We start from the raw sequence: 12,345 nt of genomic DNA, 5'->3' as shown, positions 1-12,345 counted from the left end.
TTCAAGCTTGTCTCAGAATTCTCTTTTGTTTTCCTTCTCATATTGATAGTAGCAGCTAAATGTGAGTGATTAGCATTATAATCTCTGAAGCACCTGCATACGGCTAAAGATTTTCAAGCCTACCTACAGGATTAGCAGGCCTAGTGTGCTGAAGTTAATGGAATTGGGTATTAAAATCACAGAGGGAGTTTTGAAAATCACAAGAAGGGTGATCAAGCACTTACCCAAGGATGCTTTTAACTTAGGGTAGAGTTTCTTAGAGGATAGTCAGCAGATTCCTCTTCTGAAAATCCTGCAGGCCAGTCATATATTGCATACCATTCAGTAGTGGCCTACTTGGGACAGTTTGCTTTTAATTCCTAGTACAAATGTCATTATTAAACTTTAATTTCTGTTGCTCGGTATATTATTCTGAGGGGAAGAATCAAAACTCATCTTTCTTTTATATACAGCAAGAATATATAGATTTGAGTTGCTCAATTTCACTAATGTTTTTTCATTAATGTATAGCAAGTGGTTGGATAAGAATGAAATCCAAGAAGTGTGGATATTTTGCTTCAAGCTTGTAGGTAGTGAAGTGAGTAAGTAAAGTGGGAAGCATAATTCACCATGGAGAGATGCAATTCCACTGAGGTTCTTAATGACTGCAAAGCTGAGAGAAATCTAATTGGTGTCCTGGAATAGAAAGTCAGATAAGGTCAAATATAAATAGTGTGTAAAAATACAAGAAGATATAATGCACACTTGGCACTCAGTGTGTCTGGGACCAATCAGTTCAGATTCTCAGAATCTGTTCACAGATATTTTGCCTTTTCTGAAGTCTAAAATTTGAGGACTTAATTTTAAATTATAAGTGTCCCAGAAATGCAAATCTAAAGCAGGATTGTTTCCAGCAAGCCTGGGCCCCTCTACGCTACTACTTAGATAGATCTTCCACTTCAAAATGAATGTCAACTTCTCCCCCAGCTTTTGATCAAAGAATTTTTACATTCTCCTGAGTGATAAATGATGGGGCAAACATATGTCAATCACAAATTTAGTTATTTACGGAGAGGTTTAGGGGAATATTGGGCAGAGGTTTCACATTAAGAACTGTCCTAAGCCAAGGTTAAGGTTGAAGAAAAGATGTTCAGGTTCCCCCAAGAGTCAGACTGTCACCAACAGTCACTGCCCAAAACATGGCAAGAAAGATGAGCAGTAGGAAATACATACTTCAGACTCCTCCTGCAGGATGTGATAATTGAGTCTCTCCTGTGGGAACACATTGATAGCTACAGCCTTCGTGTACGTGACCACGCCTTATGTGAAAACATGGAACACATGGCTGCAATCTTGCACATGGACAAGAACCTGTGGGCTCACTGTCCTTTCCCTCTCCTGCCACTCTGCTCTCAGCATAAGAAGTGGGTGAGGATTGCAAAAGATTGCTTGTCACAAGAGTGCATAGGAACTTATTAAGTCTAGTGGCAAATGATCTCAGTTTCATGAACTTGTTTATGGAAGCTGTTATGTATATATCCATTCCTACATTTTCATTTTTCACTCGTACTTCTAAACATTAATCCTAAAAATCAGAAGTGTATTATTGAGAAAAAGATGCTGGAAATCGTGGTAGTTTATGCTGGTATTAGTACGCTAGAGATGTTGCATTGCAGAAAGTATATAAAAACATTTAAAGAAGTGACAGACTTTGATATGAAGTAATTCATCTTCTTCCCTTGGAGCCACAGAGAACTGACACATTCATTTCAAACATTTTAATAAGAGCATTAGTGAAACTTGTTTCTCAGCAAACCATGTTGCTGTAATCTCTACTTTTCCATTAAATATACTGTATTTCTTCACTTTACCATCTTTCTACAGAGAAATACATTGTAGTATAACAATTATATTATGACAACAAATATCTCTGAACACAGTGGCTTTAGAGCTAGAGCTAAACAAACCTGAAGAATTTAGTGACGCACCTGTCTACCCTCAATGTTGCTTTGCACCAGAGCAGTGGGGCTGTGGATCTGTGCTGTGTCTTAATAATGATCCCAGAATCTCCTGTGAGCACCAGTTTTACTTCTGGAACCCCCAGCTGTGTGACAGTCCTCACCTCACATCCCACTGGACTTTGATATATACCTACCTGCATTTTATCCTCTATAAGGAGAGAATCCTGCAAGAGTTCCAATAAATATATTGGGACAAGTGTGGAACGGGGTTGTAGGCACTGATAAATTCATGGTTCGAAGGGCACTGGCCCCAAACCTGGGGGTCCATGTCTGTGCTGCTCAAGAGACCGTTACCCAGTTGAGCAAGATGTATTATGGCACTGAGCAGAGCAAAAGATTAAGAGGATGTAGAGCATATTCCAGTGTAATCATAATAATTTATAACTCAGGGTTGTTCTCCTGTTAAAATCTCAAAAGCAGAATATTTTTACTTTCTTATAAATTATTCACAGTCATTTGCTTTGCTTCGTGACAAGTAACTTTTTTTCTTCAGACAGGATTTTCAACCTGAAAGAATGGAAGTGTTGACCCAGTTATGCCTAACAAACAAAACGTGAAAAGAACTAAAATTAGAAATTGATAAAATAATCTTAGTAGGAGCAAGAAATAAAGCTTTTTTCCCCCCTTCCTTTTCCATCTGAATTTAAAATTGGTAAAGCAATTTCACTTAAAAAAAAAATAAAGAAAATAGACTTCATAATGAAACTTCTCAGAGAAGGATGAGGTAACATTTATGGAAATGCTGTACATTTTCAAAAAAAATGTTTCAAAAATGCCCAAAACCAGAATTTAGTCCCTTACCAGTTCTGCAAAGTGTTCCCTCTCATGCCCCATCTGCAGCCTCTCTCCTGCAGACTGAGATCCTTGTCATACACAGCAGGGATTTCTCATATGGGATTGAGGGCAGTGCATAAGAATTTAAAAAGTTTATACCATGTGATCTTTAGAGGGTTAAAAATGCTTTAGTGGCATCATTCTCCAGACTGGAGTATTAGATCTAGGACTGAATCTACCCACTCCCAGATTCAGAAAAATCTTGAAAAGGAAAAATTAAAAAGGCTTCATGGAAAACCTGTGCCCCTTTTAACATTCTGGTATATTCAGTGCTAATGCATGGGATGTTATTAATGTATTGATTGCACATTCCATTAAAAGAGTCTCAAACGGTTAATGTAGGTCAAAAAATTACTTACCTTCTAAGACATAGAGATCAAGGCATTAAAAATTATGAGACTTTTTTAAAATTCCTAAAGCCATAGTTAAAACATTTAATGCATAACAGTATTTTTTTTAAAACCTTACGCTTAAAATTCCCACTAGGATCAAGGATTTAGGTTTTATTATCTGAAGTGCTTCAGAAACTGGTAGTAAATAACACTTAATTAAACAGATTAAATAAGAAAATGTTTGTTTACATTACCCTATAAAGGAAAGAATCCCACAAGTTTTGTAATGTGAACTCTGTTTGCTCTTCGAAGGAGTTAACAGAAACAGGGTGCCAAGCAGTTTCTTGTCTGCTCATTGGCGACAGTTCTGATCATGTTCAAGATAAGAGAGGGGTTGTATATATTTAAATAACTTGCAGTCCTAGTTTGTACATTTTAAATTGGCCAAATGCATCTACTTTTCATTTTTCCTCAACCACTCTTCACAGTATTTGAAATCTGTATTAGTTCATAACTCAGCTCTCAACATGTTTGGACTACTATGGAAGGACAACAGAAGATGAGGAGTTTATTCTCCTCTCTGTGAGATACAAAAATGGAGCATATCTCCTTGTGCATATATAGTTCCTTTTTTGCTAAGTATTTTGCTGATTTTTTCCTATTTATAGTAGTTTTCTGTGTTTTGGTAATGTCTAGTTAAAATATCCAGGCAAATATTTTCTGAATTGGGAGCTCTGGGCGATTAGAGGTCTTCCTGCTTGCAATTTAAAAGAACACATTGGAAAAACTCTGAAGTGACCAGTACTTTTTGTGTACCTTATTAACTTTGGGTATCAGACCTAAATTTGGCTGTATTTATGACTACTTTCTTAGGTGTTTAGAAAAGTAGTTGTTGGGCAGCAGGGAACCATTTCACTTGCAGCTGTTTATTTAGTATTTATCATTTTAACAGTTCAGGAAAAAGAACATTTTCCAAGCTCATTTTTTACAAGAATTTCCACTCAGTGCAAGCTATCAACACCTTCACCTAGTCAGAAATATAAAGCTGGCCTCACTCTCCTTACCTTATAATTTATAATGATGTTTTGGTAGCTGGTAATCTCAGCATGTGCAGTGGAGTCAGTCAAGAGACTCATGTACACAATTAGTAATGTACATAGTGGCTCTGAAAATGATTATAACATCAGGATTCTCAACTGTATTTTGAAAACATAATTTCTGTGTAAAGAACCTCAAACTTTCAAAGAAAGAAAGCAAGCCAGCTGCATGGCAGGCAGTGATAAGCAAAACTGAAAATCAGGCTGTGCTAATATAGAATTGTAAGCCTTTCATCTGTCTTTTAAACCTTAGGAAATTTCCTCCAAAAGAGGAAGGCATAAATATCTTCTTCATTTAAATGGCTGCTACTTGGTATCCTGATGAAGAAGAAATTAAAAGGTTTTAGTTTGGACTTTTGTTTAGCTTGGGTTTTGATTTCTTTTATTTCTTCCAGTTCTTGACTGCTGTGTTCACACTGGCTCAGATGTTGTGCTTTTCCTGTGAGGAACCTGTGCAGGTTTCCTGAATGTAGGAGATTACTACTGCTTAGGGAACAACATCACAGATGCAGTAAGGTAAGTGGATTTGTGACTTAATGATCGCCTTTCTTCCATATTCTTCTCCTTTCAGCAAATGAAAGAGAAGCTCTCTGGATAAAATTAAAGTAGAAGGAGGAAGAGCTGAAATAATTTTCAAAAAACTGATCCAAGCTGGGTCAAATCATCCCATCGATCTCACAAAATAATATGTAAATTCCCTGATCTATTACATCCTTGCCAAAAGAATGCAATTTTTTCACCTTCTTCAGCTGCTTTACTTAGATTTACAGTGAATATTTGTATAATTCATGCCCTGTTGATGAGGGAAATAGTTGCCATTGATTGCAGTCATAGGAGATTAGAACTTTTCATCCCTTTTAAAGAAAAAACTAATTACAACTGTGTTGTAATGCAGTATCTGAACAGGTCAGGTGGGTAAAAAAGGCACTTGCCATGATAGGCAGGACTCAATCAGAGGTGACAATCAGGGTGTCTGAACCTGGCCAGCAGAGTAGCCATCAAAGATTTGGTATCTTGGCATTAGTTCATATTTGGGAGACTCCTGCATTTGCTGCTGCACTTCACTTGTTAGGGCCACAAGTGTGTCTTTTCAGAGGTCTGTGACTCCAGCATATCAAAACACATGAGATTATTCATAGACTTCACATTCAGCATGGACTTAACTTGCTGATTCAAGCTTATGATCAAAGTTTTCTTCCTTAGAAAAAAATACTGCTTTCTTTTTTAGTGTGTAGTCAGAGATGTATTTAATCTCACCTTGACTGATGTATGCCATCCCTAGCACGTAAAGGAAATGCTTACTTACTCATAGCTACCTTTATTTAAGAGATATGACTGTGTGGCACTTGCTGCACTAATTCCCCTGGATATTTATTTATAAAAAAATTACTTCCAGAGCCTTTTAGTGCATTGACCTTGTTTCAGGGTTTAGCTGGGAGGAGGGAGAGCTGGGTTTTTTTTCTTAAGCACTGCAGGGGATTTCTGTCAGGTTGCTTTAACACTTCCCTTCAGATTCTTGCCAGGCTTTCAGGCTAAAGAATTTTCAGATGTAGCTAGCCATCATCACATAGGTCTTTGCACAGTCTCTGTTATTTTATGAATCCAAAATTCAATTGTTTTTCAGGAAAAGAGAAAACAACAATATGCAAATATAAAGCTATCAGATCAGAATCATAAATACATGGAAAAAGATAACTGGTAATTTATCAGATCTGTAAGATGCAGTGACTAATGCATGGACTGGCTTCACGTATTATATCAATTATCTGTCCAAAGATTTGGAAAGGAGTTCTACCTCTACAGAATAGGAGAAGGAAGCAAGTGAGATGTCACACTGTTGAATTTTCTTCCAAAAACTAGAGGTTTCTTAGTGGCAGGATACCAATTTTAGAAATCACAAAATATTTATGCTCTACAACTATGATAGCCATCTTATCCCACCCAACCATGACCCTAGTGGGTTAGCACTGCAACTGCTATTAGCTACACCTTTTGCTGTCTCTTCCCGAGTGTTTCCATGACCAAACTGACAGATGTATGGGACATGCATACAGGTAATCCTTGAACTTTGTTCTCTGACTGTAGAGAAAGTAGATACCATACAGTAGCATGAGATGCATAGGGGTTTCTTTAGTATGGATTACCAAATTTGAGCCTTTTTCATCTCCCAGAATAACTGGTTACATCCAGGCCATGAGGAGGTCCCTGACATGCTCCCAGATAACCACGCTAAAGCAGTGATTCTGCATTAATGTTAAAGAAAGCCTAATGATCTGGCAACAATCTACCTCTTCTTATGAAGTAACAGGTATAACTGTGTCATTCTGTGCTGTTACTGCCTGATCCTTGAACTCCAGCTCTCACCTCTCTGTCATCACTCCTCAGTTTCACACAGGGCTGCCACATACAGAGAGTGAATATACAGCCCTGCTCACAGATGGGGTTTAGGCAAAGTGTTCAGCTTCATGGCATTTCTGTGCTAATCCCTGCAGGCCTGTGGATATACCCTTGCAGCAATGCACTTATATAGACTAGTGCTTCTGGTCACCCTGAGTGGCCAGACAGAAGCTTACATGTCCAGGGTTAAATACCAAGAAGATTTCAGTGGTAGCTAACTAGGTGTAGGCAGGTGAAAATGTACAGCAGTGCAAAATCTAATTCCACTGCCTCTTGCTTTTTTTAGTGCCTCAAAGAAGGGCTGGGTTATACTAACTGCAGCGTAAGGTCTAAATAAAAAAAAAGAGACATTTGGAAAAATCCTCCATATATTATATTTTTCAGGGGGAAAAAAAGCAATTACATCGTTCTTAGCAGAGAATGGAAAGAAAGCAATAAATAACACAGCTATTCAGTGGCAACTAGAAAAGAACAGTCAGATTCAAAGCTTGCTATGGCAATTCACAGTGAAGGACTTAGAAGAGAAAAGAGTATCATGATCCTGCTCTGTGCACATTCTGAGGACAATACTGCTGGTCAAGTCCTAGGTTTGTCCCTTAAAATGGGTGATTGCTTACTGTGTTAACTAGACTCAATTTTATCACTGTGTGTCTATATGCAATGTGGTGATACATGCAATTTCAGTCACTCTTTCTGTCTCTAAGTGGACTTTTTCTGGATTGCTGTCATACCCCAAACTGTCTGCACTTTCATTAAAAGAATTACTGTTCCTGTCATCAGCTTGGTAAGAAAAGCACCAGGAAATAAGCTACCTCTAAATGAAAAGATGAATTCTATTGCTCACAAAGCTGGGGAAATATTAGTCAAACATATAGCAGATAGACTGTTTGGAAATGGGAGTCAGTGCCCCTGCTGGAGTTCCAAAATGCTGCCTGGCATTTCTGATGATGCACTGGCATCCTGTTTGCTGTAAGATCTTATGAAGGTCATTCAACCTCTCTGTATCTCAGTTTCTTCATCAGTAAAATTATGACAATTGTTCTCTACTGAAGTTTCCAAGTGATAGGCTTAATTGTCATGCACTGAAAAACACTTAGAGATCTCAAATTGAAATGTAGTTCAGAAGTGCAAAGTATTATTGCTATTAGAAGTCCATTACAGCTCTGTTTTTTTGTTCAAACTGGTACTTTGGTACGTGCAGCTAGACAGCTTCTAATGTTATCTTGATTCACAAAGCACTTTTTGTGTGAGGTTTGACTCACAGTAAAATGCCAGTTAGAATTTTTTCCTCAGGAACTCACTGGAGCTTGGCTTACAAAATCTGAAAATTAAATCAACCAAAATAGGTCAAACACAAAACTATATGTCCTTATGTGTCCTCTTGTCCTCTTTTAGCAGTACAGAAGATAGTTGTTTTCTTTTCTGTAAAATTTAGGCTTGTTGTGTTTCTCGGTTGGCTGTGGTAACTGTATCACAGTTACACTTTGAATACCTGCTCATGCAAGTTCTCATTCCCTATTAAATATAGTTTAAAATGATATGCTCATCTGTTAGTCGTCCAGAAATAATGTGCTGGGTACCCAAGCAGCTGATGCTACTGAACATGACAGAAGAGTGTAGCATTGTGTTGCAGCTTGTTGGTAGCCATCGCTACAGAGATATTTTCAAACCCCAAAAAAGGAACAAACCATCTGAAATATAATCAAATGTTAATATAAGCTGCAGTTTTGCATTTACTTTTCCCCTGTAGCTAATTCTTTAGGAATTTATTCCTATTCACATAATCCTTTAAGTTGATATGTTTATTCTGTACCTAGTTTACAATTTCTGTTCATTCCTGTGTCAAGTACGTGAAGGTGCTACTTAAATCAGTACTTCAGTATTACACATTTTTGAATTGGTTGTTCAGTGCAGTTAAAATGCAGTGAATAAATTTGCTAATATTTGAGGTGAGAAAGGAGGTAAAAAGGGAAACCATCTATACCAGTCAGAGCCCAGCTTTCTGGTTATAACATATTATAATTTATTTAAACTCAATCAATACTTAATCTGGAGTTTAAATTCTGCTAAAGATCTGTGGCATGGCTAAAAGCAGCTGGTGCCAGGGAATAAAATTTTCTTCAGGCTGTGATTCTGATGAATTTATAATGCGCTCTAAGGGTGATGCATTGACCTAAATTCAAAAAGCACTGCTTTTCCTATTTATTATTATGAAAGGTATCCTACCCGCAGTTTTGTTCTTTCAAACGTTGTGTGGCTACACGGAAAAGATGACAGGTTGCAGGGAGGATGCCTGGAGAGGAAGGAACTGCACACACATCCCTGGCATGTACTGGCCGCCCAGGCTGGCAGCCCTGGGGTTTGGAGGGCACTCCCTGGCAGGAGGGCAAATCCCTGGCAAGGGTGGGGAGGCACAGGACAGCTGGAGCCCCCTGCCATCCTCGCTTCACCAGGGGAAGCACCCAGCATTCTCTCCAGGGCTTTGTCTGTACAGCCTGTAACCACAGACAGGGTGGTGCCTCACTGTAATTCCAGGATTTGATGCAGGAGTAATTTCAGCACTGTAAAAACCCAGCAAATGTTTGAAGCCAGCAGTGAGGGCAGACTTCCTGAGAGGTGTGTGTTTGTGGTGATCACTTGGATTTGTTTTGTTGGCAACATGAATGATGTTGTTAAGGCAGGAAGAAGACAGTTTTGTTGAAAATTGCTTCACCTGTTTTATTTTGTTCTGTTTTTCTCCTGTAGCCTTACAGGAGAGTTAGAGTTAGATCTAGGGTTTGGTTTTCTGTCCACATTCCTTTAGAATCCCTCAAGTCCAGCCACACAGGACAGTACCTATGAGCAACTCACATTGAAGTGGCTGGGAATTGCACACACTGATCTCTTATAATGATCAGGCCACTTAATTTTTTCCAGTGCATTTGGCAAGGTTTTCCTCTATGTCATCCAAGGGCTTTTCACAGTAAGTGGTGCCTTCTCAGTGATCTGAGTCCTTATCCAAGCATTCTTTGTTACCTTGGGAGCTTGCAGTCATATTTGTCTGTTTTTGTGAAATGCCACGTGTTTTCGCAGATTCATAAATGTGGGAAACTTGTTTTTTTAAGAAAGCAGAGTGAATAAGGGAAATATATAATAAATAAGGCTGACAATCCTCCCCACTTCTTTCATGATGTGATATAGATGCCTCTTGTGTAAAAACCACAAGAGCACAATTATATCTCTATTGGTACTTGACCACTTCTCAATAGTTGCTTTTTGGCAGAATGTCCAAGGAGGACTCTCAGCTCTGCATCATTTAGCCCCTGTGCTCTCCGACCTCCTTTTGGGGCACAATATCAGACACTGTCTTCAGTATGTCTGTTCTCACTGTATTTTGTGCCCACTCTTCCCATGTTGCTGCTGTAGTCAAATTCTTGTTGTGATTTATGCCAGAATAACTGTGGGATAGAATAAATCCACAGACTTTAAAGGCATTAGCCTGCTTTTACTGCAGCACAACCGACAGCTGTACCTAGCACTGCGACCTTATCCCACCCCCGTGAGGCAGCATCCAAAGCCATGCTGCTTGGGAAGAGCAGTGCTGTGTGCTTGCTGAGCATTGCACCTCGGGGCCAGCCCAGAGATGGGAACAGCATGCAAACACAGCCTCTCAGCTGGAGCAACTGTTTGTTCCAGCTCTAGCCTTTACTTAAAATGTGAAACTCTTAAGCAGAAATACAAAGACTTGGAGTTCAAACTCATACCTAACTAGCTTGGAGAGCTGGGTTTGGAGATCCAACTCTGCACTGCAGTCTGGGTTTCCACTTCAGTTTGTCTTCATGTAATGGTCAAAGGGAATACTCCAAGATCCAGATGCAAAGGTGCAGAAATACTTACCTGCTGTAATGATTATTTCTAGAGGTTTCAAAGCCTTCCCTCTCCCCAACATAACAGGCTGATCCACATCACAGCTTTCAGGCACAACTCCAGATCCCGGGTGATTGTTGGCAAAGTAATATGCAAAAACTATGTTCTGCCTGGTAGAATAATGGATTGGGACCACCTGCAATTATATATCTGGAAAAAACAATTTAAATAAAGACAACTCGAATTTTCAACAAAGGATTAAAGTTTTATTCTATTTCTTATTGTGATAGTTTGGCAAACTGAATCTTCCTAATTTGTCTTTTATGATTGCTTATGTAATTATTTTCTAGAATTTCATTAAAATTTATGATCTATCTTGATTTCTCATAGGATGAAAAAAAAAAAACCCTCGCGTTTTTGCTTTGGCTTCTGTCTTTGGTCCTATTGCAGCCAATGGAAAAGTAGGCTGAAGCGAGTTCATGTACATGCCCAGAGAAAAGCATATTCCTTGCCCCACAGAATTCCAGCTGAGTTGTAACAGATGAATAAGAGAAAAGTAGGGTATAGGCTGGGAGAGACTGACTTTCAAAACACAAGTGTGTTCGTAGTTTTTAGCTAATCAAGGATAGGAATGGTACTTTGCTTACTTGCCTAATCATGGTTAGATGTCAGTTTTCTGTTCTTTGAACAGAAGAGATACATTTCAAGCCTATGATTTGAAGGAGGCTGGGCGGAGTGACAGTGTTTTCATAAATTCATGAAGTTTTTACCAGGCAGGCTACAGACCAATTTATGTCTGTAGTTCACCAAACTGTAATGGTTTTTCTTCTTCCTACAGTGCCATGAAAAAAACTTGGCTTCAGTTCATGTGTGAAACCTTTTGCACAACAAACGTGGTTTCTTGTGGCCAGTAGGACTAAATGTTCTAAACATTCCAGGAAGCATATAAATGGATTGGTAGCCTTCCTAGGTTCATGGAGCCTTATTTCTCTCTTTTTTCTCTCATTCTTTTTTTCCCATTTATGCTCCCTTCATCTATGCAAAGTCGAAGCAAAGTACAGTGTTTGAAAATCCTGACTATCATTTTCCATTTTTCCTGGGTTTTCCTTAGTTATATTTTCTCAAAAGAAGTTGTTTCAGTAAATGCAACCTAGTAAATTATCTTAAATTACTTCTTACAGTCCAGGCTTGTATTATAACATGAAAATTGTTACTTGGAGTCTCCCACGCCCCTGGCTGCTGCAGACCTATGTCTCCAGGCTGGGGAGAAGCTGAGCACAGTTCTTCCCCAGCAGAGTCTGCAGGCCAATCCACAATGCAGAAAGCAGAGTTTACATAAAGGTTTCTTATCCTTCCTTCGCAATCCTGCCAGATTCTGTAATGTTGTAATGATGGTCAAAACCAACTAAAATGGTGATTTTATACTGATGGGTAGGCAAATGTCCATGCAGAAACCAGATGAGAAACTGTTCAAGCCAAAAACATTAAATCTCAGCCCATCTAAGGATACTAGAAAACAGCCATCCTATTTCTTTGATCTGTGGTATTTGACTCTCAACGTGTGTTACTGAGACATATATGTTGGGCATTGGCATTGTCTTCTGCTGAACAAGGGTAAACTTTGTATTTGCCTCTGTAAAAATATACTTCAATAGCTGGGAAAAAAAGTGGAGATTCATTATTTTTGCAGTTGTAGAAGACATTTAGCAGCTGTGTTTATACTGGCAGACAATTTGGATATTAGGTGGCAGGACAGAGAACTGCAGATGCACAATATTGTGCAGACATTGTGCACTTAGAGTCCATTTCCAGGGAAACATGTTATTTTATATTTCCCTT

At 38.7% G+C, this 12,345-nt stretch overlaps 1 long non-coding RNA gene across 1 annotated transcript in view; it reads left to right on the top strand.

Moving 5' to 3' along the window:
• Positions 1 to 12,345, top strand: part of LOC146434033 (uncharacterized) — a 203,911-nt gene that overhangs the window by 189,692 nt on the left and 1,874 nt on the right. Inside the window, exon 4 of the long non-coding RNA XR_014853809.1 lies at positions 4,659 to 4,779. This is a non-coding gene — a long non-coding RNA (uncharacterized LOC146434033). The remainder of the gene's footprint in view (positions 1 to 4,658; positions 4,780 to 12,345) is intronic.

This window comes from Lichenostomus cassidix, chromosome 8, assembly GCF_008360975.1.
Source record: "Lichenostomus cassidix isolate B80296 chromosome 8, HeHo_3.0, whole genome shotgun sequence".
NCBI lineage: Eukaryota > Metazoa > Chordata > Aves > Passeriformes > Meliphagidae > Lichenostomus > Lichenostomus cassidix.
The sequence above is the reverse complement of the archived record's forward strand: the minus strand, read 5'-3'. Positions and strand labels throughout refer to the sequence as shown.